Source organism: Mastigoproctus giganteus, chromosome 2 (assembly GCF_048544385.1).
Source record: "Mastigoproctus giganteus isolate SK-2022 chromosome 2, ASM4854438v1, whole genome shotgun sequence".
In the NCBI taxonomy this organism is placed as follows: domain Eukaryota; kingdom Metazoa; phylum Arthropoda; class Arachnida; order Uropygi; family Thelyphonidae; genus Mastigoproctus; species Mastigoproctus giganteus.
Genome location: NC_143576.1, coordinates 84,245,953 through 84,258,186, shown reverse-complemented (window position 1 = coordinate 84,258,186; position 12,234 = coordinate 84,245,953). Strand labels below are relative to the sequence as shown.

General features: G+C 36.8%; 1 protein-coding gene across 1 annotated transcript in view; it reads right to left on the bottom strand.

The window, feature by feature from the left end:
- LOC150089381 (cytosolic carboxypeptidase 1-like) overlaps window positions 1–12,234 on the bottom strand; it is a 669,910-nt gene that overhangs the window by 507,680 nt on the left and 149,996 nt on the right. The window lies entirely within an intron of this gene.

Genomic DNA, 12,234 nt, shown 5'->3' with positions numbered 1-12,234 from the left:
TAACTGATTAATTGGCTATACTATACTATATTTGATTCTACACTATACTTGACTATACAATACCATACTAATGTAATGCAGTGATACATATTACCCTATCTGGTTTTACATTACACATTATGCTATCAAGTTCAAGATATGCGCTATAGAGTAAGGATCAAAATGTTAAATTAATCATATCGTTAGTTAAATACAAAAGGTTTAAGCCCAAAAATTTATTAAAACCCTCACACAACACATTTATTACAATTAAAACCTTACTAATCTTTTGCACTACCGGTTACATGCTAACATATTCGTGCCAACAATACAAAACAAAAGCAGTATGAATAGCGACTTGTAACTTACAAAATCATGTATTTAATTTTTTTGATTAATTTAAAAAATAAGCTAAAGAATGCTATTAAGCCTATTTAATCTATTTCTGAAGCACAAATTAATATGTTAATTAATGAAAATATACCTACAACCCTCAAAAAAAAGCTCAAGCATATCAAACGGTTTAAGTGGAATACGTTAGACATTGGTTACAATTGGTCTTATTGCCACTGCACACACTCCTCCCTTGCTATTGGCACATCACATACGACCTAAACCAGCATTTTTTTTGACATTAGCATTAGCATTAGTAGAGGCATATGATGCAAGAAAGCAAGCTTATGCAACATCAGCCAGAAAAAAAACAAAAAAACTTCCACTTCATCCCTCCGTTCATTCTAAATACCTGTCCAGCTGAGCCTTAAATTTATTTAGGCTATCAAATTCCACAACAAGGGATGGAAGTCTCTTCCACCAACCAACTACCCGCTGGCTAAAGGCAAATTTCCACACATCAATCCTACATCTGTCTTTCCTCAATTTGAATTTATGCCCTCTCAGGTGATTATTTTGAGCAAGAGGCAGAATCCCATCAGCATTGAGCATGCTCAAACCATTCAAGGCTTTATACACCTCTATCAGATCACCTCGCCGGTGCCTAGTCTCCAGACACTGTAATTTGCAAAACTTTAGCCTTTCTTCGCAAGAGCAACCCTTTATTCCATTCACTAACCTTGTTGCCCTTCTCTGTACTCATTCCATCAGCTCTACATCCTTTTAGAAATGAGGCCTCCAGACCTGTATACAGTACTAAAGGTTTGGCCTGACCATTGCCTTATACAAGGGGATAATCATCTCCTTATTCCTGCTAGAAAAATTCCTGTATATCATTGACAAGACACCATGAGCTACTCTTGCAGACCGTCTGCACTGCTCAGAAAACTTTATATCTGCCTGCACAATTAGCCCCAAGTCCTTTTCATTCTCAACCACTGTCAGTGTAATACCACACAGTTGATATGTCACTCTGGGGTCACTGCTTCCCAAATGTAGTACTTTACATTTGTCAATGTTAAACTTCATTTGCCACCTCTCAGCCCATCTGCTCAACTTTTCTAGATCCTGTTGCAGCAGCATACTGTCATTAGTGTCCTTAACAACCCTGCCAAACTTCGTATCGTCTGCAAACTTGGACATTAAGCTTGATATACCATCATCAATATCGTTTATAAATACAGAAAACAACAATGGACCCAACACTGAACCATGAGGGACTCCAGTCAGGGTTCAGTTTTGGACTAATAACATTAGTCCACAAAAAGCAGTGTCCACTGATTACCACTCTGTCTTCTCCCACTCAACCATCCCTTTATTCATAGCAGATGTTTGCCTCCAATGCCATACTTCTTCAATTTGTGCAGCAGTCTTCCATGTGCAACAGTATCAAAAGCCTTCCTAAGATCCAAATATTTGATATCAAAGTTATTCCCTGCATCCAGTTCCTTTGTGACTACATCATGGTATCCAATCAAATTGGTCAGACAAGACTTTCCCTTAACAAAACCATGCTGTGTCCGAGCTATAACTGAAGTTTTGTCTAGATGATCCTGCAGTGCTTTAACATGTGCCTCCATTAATTTCCCTGGAACTGAAGTTAAAGTAACAGGTCTATAATTACTTGTGTCGCCCTTTGATCCTCCTTTGTGAATTGGGGTCACATTTCCACATCTCCAGTCCATAGGAACCTTCCCTGAGTCCAAGGAAGCTCTCATAATTATGGCTAATGGTTTGCTTACTTGTTTGCTGCCTCCTTTAATATAATTGGATAGATCCCATCCACCCCTGGTGCCTTTTTTTTATGTTTATTTTCAACAATTTCTCTTCCACTTTCCTCTCAGTTATTACAAAATCATCTAGCTCACTGCCAGAGTTTAATTCAACTCTGGCATTCCGCTCTATGAATAACTCCTCATGTGTGAATGTAGATGCAAAATACTCATTTAGTTTGTTAGCCAATTGAGCAGGATCATCAACAGTTGAACCATCAATATCCAGTGGACCAATCTGATTGATCCCTTCCTTCTAGAGTTTACATAGGTAAAGAACTCTATGCTGTTTTTCTTTGAATCCTTTGCCAAGGATTTCTCATAATCTTCCTTTGCCTACCTAATCTCCTTTGTGACTTGGTTACAGACCAGCTTATATCTATCATAGGCTTCCATGTCACCCATTAATTTATATGCATCCCATGCATTTTTCTTCTCTGCCATATGTCTCATTAGTTCATCTGACATCCATTTAGGCCTAAACATTGAACAATATTTCTTAGTTGGTATGTAAAGGCTAGTAGCTTCCAAGATAAATTCTGTGAATGCCTCCCATTTTGAATTTGCTGTTAGTAACAGCATCAGTTGGTCCCACTGTAAAAACTGCAGCCATTATCAACCCACTGCAGAATGGAAGCCTCCTCAACAATTCATGTTGAGGGAACCGTATAGAATTTAAATACTGTCTCAGACCTCCGTAGTCGCCTTTACGAAAACAAAAACCTTTCCCTTTATCCCTGATGTTAATTACCTCTTTGAGTAAATCCCACTTCAGCACAATGTGATCACTGTCACCTAGTGGTTCCTTTATCTGCAGATTCTTAATGCATGAAGAATCACTACTGATAATCAGATCAAGAGTATTACTCCCTCTAGTTGCCTTCCGAACATGCTGATGTAGAAAAAAATCATCCAATAAATCCAAAAAGCCTTGCTAGGGTGTGAGTGACCAACCCATAAATTCCAATCAATATCTGGGAAATTAAAATCCCCAATATAAGACTCTCTGATTTACTGGCCCACTCTATTTCCCTGTACAGTTCCGTATTATACTCATCAGAGTCATTAGGCCTATAACACACTCCTACTCTCAATTTTGATCTCCCAATGCTTTTGTCACACCAAACTGACTTGACACTGCACTGTCCAGCGATGTCGACTGTCTGCACTTCCTTGGATTTTATGTTTCTTAACTTATAGCATAACCCCTCTTCCCTTCCTATGCTATCTATCCTTCCTGTACACATTGTACTCCCCAAATTCCAGTTCTGCATTCCTTATATCTGTGTGACACCACGTCTCTGATATCCCAACGATATTTGCCTTTGATGTTTTGAGCAACTCCTCAAATTCATCAAATTTATTTACCAAACTCCTAGCATTGGTGTATACGCAAGTATACATGCACCTGTTCCTATTCTTAGCTACCCTAACACAACCCATGTGTTTACTTGTACTGGAATGACTCCCAGTCTCTGAAATACCCTGCATCTTGTTTTCCAATCTGCTGCTCATTCCAATAGAAGCAATGCAAGAATCACTTTCACCTCTGACAGTGGCTACTTTTAATCTATTAGTTCTTGTATCCCCCCACCCAAGTTGCCAGTTTTCTGACCCACCTAACACTGCCTCGATAGCATCAGAAAAAATTGTTGCACCCTTTCTATTTAAGTCTATTCCATCCCTGTTGAAGCAGTCTCGCCTGTTAACAAGTACAGACCAAGCTGAAAAAAATTCTACTCCTTGAGCCTTGCACAATCTTTCCAGGGCTGAATTGATCGACAAGGCTCACATCATATACTCCCTCCTAAAATGCAGACACTTTCAGATTCACCCCTAATTCACGGCTTTTTTTCAACAGTAACCTGACCTGTACTTGTTAAGTAATTCCACCAGCCTCTTAGCCTAAGCTGTTAAAAACTACTTTCTTCCACCTCAATCCCTTGTCTAATGATAGCATTCAACCAAAAATGCTTTAAATAATTATCATTCTGTATTAAATTTAAAAATTAGTTTTCTTTTCTGAAAAGGATGCAATATAGCCTAATAACACTAACATGGTTTAACTTCATCAGGTTTTATTAATAGATTATCTAAATTATATACTATTTATAAGATTGTAATGTCTTAATAATTCAGATTATTATGAAATTTACTAAATGGTAAATGTCATAATGCAGCTCTTTTTATGTATTTAAATATGAATTATTAGGCATAGGTAAACTAGTAAAAGTTAAGAAAAATAAACATACTAATATAATATTATCAAGAAAAATGGCATGTGCAAATAAAAACAGAAAATGTCCATAACTAATATATGTGGATTTTGGAATGGACTGAGAATGAAAGCCTGTGTTGAGAGAAGTTTAACCTGAAATTACTTTGAAATCAGCCAGATGTAATATAAATAAATAACCCTAGAAATCTAATAACCCTAAATTAATAGTCAGCTTTCCTCTGCCACCAGGTGTTAAGGTGACACATATAGCATACCGATGCCTGTCCGAGCCTTCCACCTCGTAGACTGGCTTGCCAGCCTTTAATGAGTATCTGTCATTCTCCATTCTACACTTGTGACTAAACCATCTGGTCTTGATCTTTAATATGTTTGAGAAGTATTACCCCTAGTTTCATTCTTCTTATTTGATCACTAATCTTGTCTCATTTGGTTTTCCCTTCTGTTATCTAGTGCAACCTTATTTCTGTAGCCTAAAGTTGACTATTATATTTCATATATATAGTCAAAGACTTACGAGTTGCATCGTTAACATAAGAATATATTTTATCTATATATTGACAATTCTGTCTTCTTAACTATTTTTCTTGTTTACAAAGAAAGCTCCTGATTAACATATTATACAGTCTTCCTCTAGTTGCTATTCTTCTATTTATTCTATCATCTGCTGATTTTCACATTTCTCTTTTCCATTTCTTAAATTCTATTGCAAATCTTATGATTTAGATATTAAGGAAATGTCATGTGTAAAACTAATTCTAAAAAATTTACTGCCTACATCATCAAGTTGACTAGATGAAATTTTTTTCTCTTTTAATAGTATCATTTAAGAGCATCAACAAATTTTATGCCACGTAAAAACCTTTATCTAACCCTTCTTTTGCACAGAACATCCCACAATTTACTCCATGGTTATCAAATGCTTTTTCCAAATCTATAAAATATAGATGTAGTTCAGTACCATATTCAATTGTGTTTTCTACTATTTGTGTGATTTAAATTTTGATCTTGTGTATTTCAATTATAACAGAGCAAAAAAAGATGGCATGGGTAAGTTACAAAGTGAATAAAAGTACTGAAGGCCACAATATCTAACTGTTCCATAATAGAACCAACAATAAGGTTAGGGAGGCAAAGTCTGAGTATAAGAAAAAACTCGATAACAGTGAAACAATGGGGACAAGGAGTTTTTCATGTATGTGAATAAAAAGAAAAGAAGAAATTGAATCGGACCCATGTATACTGGGTGTGGAAAAGTCATAGATAACCCAGTTAAAGTTGCTCATAAAATAAACAGGTACTCTACATCGGTCTTTATGGATGAAAGACTTCATGCTGAGGAGAGGCTGTACAAGTGAGGCTAGGACATATGAAACTAGCTATTTCAAAATTACACAACTGTTTATTTAAAAAACCTTAGTTAGTTAGTATTAGTAGTTGCAAATGACACAAGAAATCAAGCTGATACCGCATCATAAATAAATAAAAAAAAAATTCCAATTTCACCTATCTATTCCCTCCAATAGTTGTCCATCTAGTTTTTATTTGAAATTTATTTAAGCTATTCACTTCCACAAAAACAGACGGAAGTTTGTTTTTCACCTATCTATTCCCTCCAATAGTTGTCCATCTAGTTTTTATTTGAAATTTATTTAAGCTATTCACTTCCACAAAAACAGACGGAAGTTTGTTCCATCAAACAACAACCTGATCGCTGAAGGCAAACTTCTGCACATAATTTTCAACCATACTTACTCCATTTGAATTTATGGCCCTTCATGGGCCTAATCTGAGGAATAGGAAGAATCCCATGAGCACTGAGCTTGCTCAATCCATTCAAAGGCTTAAACAACTCAATCAGATCACCTCACAGGTGCTCTAGTCTCCAGAATTTGCAATTTGCAGAACTGAATCCTTTCTTCATAAGAGCACAATATTTGTTCCCATCACCAATCTTGCAGTCCACTGTACCCATTTCCAGCGGCTCTACATCCTTCCTAAAATGTGGCCTACAGACCTGTATACAGCACTCAAGAAGTAGCCTGACCATTGCCTTATACAATGGAATTGTATAAGGCAATGGTCAGGTATAAGGCAAATAATCACCTCCTCATACCCACTAGCAAAATTCCTGTTTATCACTGACAAAACCCCATGAGCTGTTCTGGCAGCCTGTATAAATGTTCTGAAAACTTCATATCTGACTGCAAAATTACCCCCAGGTCTTTTTCACTTTCCACTACCCTGAGTGTAGTACCACACAACTGGTATTTTAGTCTGGGGTTAATCCTATTCATATGTAGCCTGGGGGTTACTCAGTCTGAGGTTTTTAGTCTGGGGTTACAGGTTACTTAGGCCATCTGCCCTAATTTTAATAGATCCCACTGCAGTAGCATACTGTCATTAACCACCCTGCCAACCTTTGTATCATCTGCAAACTTGGACATTAAGCCTGATATGCCTTCATCAATATCATTGATAAATATAGAAAACAACAAGGGACCCAACACCAAATCCTGTGGGACTCCTCTAAGCCCACCGTTAGTCCACAAAGAGCAGTGTCCATTGAATACTCTTTGTCTTCTCCCAATCAACCATCCTTTTATCCATAGCAGCAATTTTCCCTTAATGCCACACTGCTCCAATTTGCACAGCAGTCTTTTATGTGCAACAGATATCAAAATTATTTTTTGCATTGAGTTCCTTTGTGACCACATCGTACTATCCAATCAAAATAGTCAGACAAGATGTTCCCCTAAAAAATCCATGCTGTGACTGCAATATAAGTGTATATATTACTCTAGATGATCCTGTATTACTTCTTTAACCAAAAACTCCATTATTTTCCCTGGAACAGAAGTTAAACAATCAGGTCTATAATTACTCGTATCACCCTTTGATCCTCCTTTGTGATTTCAGATACATTTGCACATCTCCAGTCTGCAAGGACCTCCCCTGAATCGAAGGATGTTCTCATAATTATAGCTAAGGGTTTGTTTACTTTCTTCACTGCCTCCGCTAATATAACTGGATAGATCCTATCCACCTCACATGCCTTTCTTATGTTTAATTTCAATTCTCTTCCATTTTCTTCCCAGTTATTACAAAATCATTCAGCTCTCTGTTACAGATTGATAAATTTCTGGCATCCCCTCCCCTAAAGAATTCCTCATGTGTTAATTTAGATGGAAGATAATCATTCAGTTTGTCAGCAACCTGAGCAGGATCATTAACAGCTGAATTAACATCCCTTTACTTCTAGTGTTTACATTAGTAAATCAGTCTTTGCTGCTTTTCTTTGCATCATTTGCCAAAGATCTCTCATAATTTTCCATTACTACCTGAACCTCCTTTGTGAGTTTACAAAGGTGGTTCAATAAAGAATTGCCCTCACCTACTTCCACACAGAGTCATGATATTTTGTGTGTAGCATCATCATACATATCTCTGTACTAAAGGTGTAAAATTTCAGCCCTATGTCTTAATTTGTTTTTCTCTTACAGAGCTGAATGTGTGACAAAATAGCATCATGGACAAAGTTGAAGCCAGAGCTGTAATCCGGTATCTGTTCTTGAAGGGGGGGAAATCTCCTAAAGAAATTCACGAGGAGATAACTGCTGTATATAAGGATGAAGCCCCATCCTATGGAATTGTGAAGCACTGGCACAGACAGTTTAGATGTGGTCAGACATCGGTAGAATCTGAGCCCATTCCAGGTCATCCCCATTCAGCCATTGATGACGGCACGATCAGAAAAGTGGAGTCATTAATCATAGAAGATCGCCTGATAACTGCGTGAATTGTCCCAGGAGGTGAAGATTAGTGTGAGCTCTGTTGAAACAGTCCTTCATGACCAACTCCATTTACAAAAATTGAGTGCAAGATGGATTCCCCAATTATTGACTGCTTTCCAGAAGCCTGATCAACAACAGAAATCATAAAAGTTGTTAGCCCTGTGCCAAAAAAATGAGGAAGACTTTTTCTCTCGTCTAATCACTCAGGATGAAAGTTGGATACATCATTTCGACCCTGAAAGTAAATAGCAGTCCATGGAATGGAGACATCATGGTTCCCCATCCCCCAAGAAGGCAAGGGTCCAAGCGTCAGCAGGAAAGGTCTTGCTGACAATGTTTTGGGATGAGAAAGACGTAATAATGACTGATTACCTGCCGAAAGGTAGAACAATTACAAATGCCTATTATGCCAACTTACTCACAAAATTACAGGAGAAAATCAAAACATGTAGGTGTGGCGTGCTGTCCAAAGGTGTGAGAATGCTTCAAAACAATGTCCCAGTTCACACTCCTGAAATCGCAACAACACAAGCGGCCACTTGTGAATATGAAATACTGCCCCATCCAGCCTACTCACCCGATCTTGCATCATCGGACTTCTTCTTGTTTCCTTCCCTGATGACAAGGCACTCATTTCTGCAATAGAGTCGTGGTTCAAAGACCAACCTCACCACTTCTACAAAAACAGTATCCGTAGCCTCATCCATCGATGGGAAAAACGTGTAAATCTGCAGTGGCTATGTAGAGAAGGACTGAAACCTGTGGCAAGAATAAACAGGCTAGCACCACTGCAGCTAGGTCAGAGTGATTCTTTATTGAACCACCCTCATATTACAGACAAGTTTATATCTATTATAGGCTTCTGCATCACCTGATAATTTATGACATCCATTTAGACCTACATACCATGAAGAGTATTTCTTAGTTGGTATAAAAAGCCTAGTAGCTTCAATGATTAATTCCTTGCATGCTTCCCATTTAGAGTTTGATGAAGGGAACATTATCAGTTGGTCCCACGTAGAATTTAAAAACTTTCCGAGACCATCACAGTCACCCTTATGAAAGCAAAAACCCTTCTCTTTACACCTGATGGTAGTATTTACTTGTTTAAGTAAATCCCAAATCAATACATTGTGCTGTTGTTTACAAAAATTTACTTTGTATCAATCTAATGCAGGAATGGTAGCCGTATTCTGCTCCAGAGGTAGCTGTTTATAATTAGCATTAAAAACTGCTACAAACAGCTAGCAGTACAAATTAACATTCCAGTGATATACTTTGTGCATCTCTAGCTGAGAGGAGAAAATGGGTGTTTACTGTAATTAGTAAATCTCTGATAAGTTTCTTCTGTTTACAAAATTATCCTGCACCTGAATACTTAATATATATCAAAGCGAATATACAACCAATTTTTAGTTAATTTCTCATCCTGGAAATACAGTAATGGGATGTACAGTAGATATGAATATATACAATATAAAGTATTCACTTTTTCCAATTTCCAATAAGAAATTCTAGTTCTTTGAACATACTTGAAAAAAGTATGTTCAAAATTATGAACTATTTTTTTCATAATTCATTTTTGAGAACATAATCACACAAATGGTACACCCAAAACCATGATATGAAGGGGCACGTCATAACGAGGTTGTATTTATTTATTACAGAATATTTATATAACACATTATCCAGATGATAATACACACTAATCTTCTAGAAGGCAATTTTTGTGAAAAAATATTTTATTGCCTTCCTCTACATCATTTTCCCATCAATAAACAAAGTAGAGGAAGGTTATGAAAAAAGATGGAAAGAAGATCTATCCTAAATCCAAGTATGCTTAATGGGAAATGATGAATTTTTTGAAAAAATATTTTATTGCATATATCTAAAATGCAAATTTACAAATGTTTACTAAATAAAATGCCAGCAAAGAACAAAGCTTTTACTCTTTGTAGAACATAAATCTTGTCACATGTGCCATCACACACTCATCATACTATTAGTATTAATAGTCATTTTCCACTAATAATAATAATAGTGGCAAAATGATGAAAGGAAGCAAAATTATAGTGTATCAAATCAAAAACACTACCCACTTCATTTGGTTATCCCATCTAATAACTTGTCCAGTCCCTTAAATTTATTAAAACTACCCTCCTAATCCATGACACCAGATGGAAGTTTGTTCCAACAATCAATTATTCTCAGGATGAAAGAAAATTTTCCTACATCTATCCTGTAAACATCCTTTTACAATTTGTTTCCTTGTTTATTGTCTGATAAACAAGGATGACATCAGCATCATGTTTACTCAACTCATTTAAAGCCTTACTTAACTCAATCAGGTCTCTTTACGAGTGTCTCATTTCCAGATGGTGAAATTTGCAGAACTCAAGTCATTTTTTTTGGTAAGATTATTCTCTTGTGCCCCTGACTAATCTCTGCACCCATTCGAACAGATCTACATCATTTCGAAAATGAGACTTACAAACCTGTACACGGTACTCCAGATGTGGCCTGACAGGATTATCCTGTTAACTTGGGATAAACAATGGGATAATCACCTGTTTGTCCTTGCAGGCAAATTATGGTCTGAACTTTTACTTTCTTCAAAGAGTATAGCATCTTCCATGCCACCAGCATTGCCAGCTATTTACCAAAAAAATTGTGATTTGTTCTTCCATTCATCTGTCTCCTCAAGAACCAGCGAAGCTTGAAGAGTAGACCAAATCAAAATGATCGTAATAGAATAGTTGATAAAAAAAGCCCACACGAGAAGCATGCAAAGGTTCAACGAAATTTACCGGAAAATGTACTTTGCTGTAATGGCATTTGTATTGTTGCTCGCTCGGTAAACACAGCGGGTGTTATCGGTCTGGAGTAGCTGTTGTTGTTATTTGGTTTTTAGGAGCATTAGCAACTAAGGCCATATTGCTCCGGGATATGCGGTGGTCATTCCCTGACCTTTCCGCATCCTCCGTATTTGGTGGTGACGGGCTCGAACCCTGGTCTAATCAAGAAGCGTGTGCTACGAACTGCTGCTCCTTCCCACCTGGCTACGGAGGCACCTCTGGAGTAGCAGTTGAATCCCATGGGAGCTTGAAACCCTCTTGAAGTGGAGGGGGGGTAACCTGACCTTTTTTCTATAGAATCACTAACTGAATTAACTAATTGAATCATGAACAGAGTCATATTGGAAGTTCTGGCGTTGTAAAAAATGTCCGTAATGTAGTTTCACCGGTAAACTTTTTTGAAGTTTGCCGTGCTTCTCATGTGGGCTTCCTTTGCTTTTGCCTTTTTTTTCTTAATAAACAATTTATCCACTAATCCAAAATGATTCTAAAGAAAAAAGGTCAGGTTACCTCCTCCACTTCGGGAGGATTTCAATCTCCCATGGGATTCAATTTCTACTCCTGATCGATGACATCCACTGTATGTTTACTAAGCGAGCATCAATACACATGCCGTTATGGCAAAGTACTTTTACCGGTAAATTTATCAAACTTTTGAGTGCTTCTCGTGTTGGCTTTCTTTACCTTTGCTGTATAATTTGATTGACTGTGGTAACAGAAACAGGAATACCCTGTTTACATGATCAACTTACAATTGAAAAAAAAGTAGCATAAACTTCTAATTCTAAATGTCAGGTGCAAAAATCAGCCTGCTACAACCACATTATGAAATTTGGCTTTTTTTTTTTTTTTTTTTTAATTACTATGGTTGTAAAATTATTGATTAAGGAGGATTAATATTTGGAAGACAGAATACACTCCATTTGTGCTCATTAGAATAATAAAATTTCAGCCAACTTCAAACAGGTCTATATTTCTTAAATACAAATTATACACTTTATCAAGATATAATTTGTATTATAAAAAGTTGTCATATATAACTTTATCAAAATACCATTGTACAGACTAAAACTTACACAAGTATGTCATTAGTTACAAGCCCCCTCCCACCTACAAAGGAAGCTTATATAGAGAAAAACATCTTTTTTTTGATATATGGAATTTTCTCTAACTTTAGAAATGATAAATCTGAAATCAAATAAAAT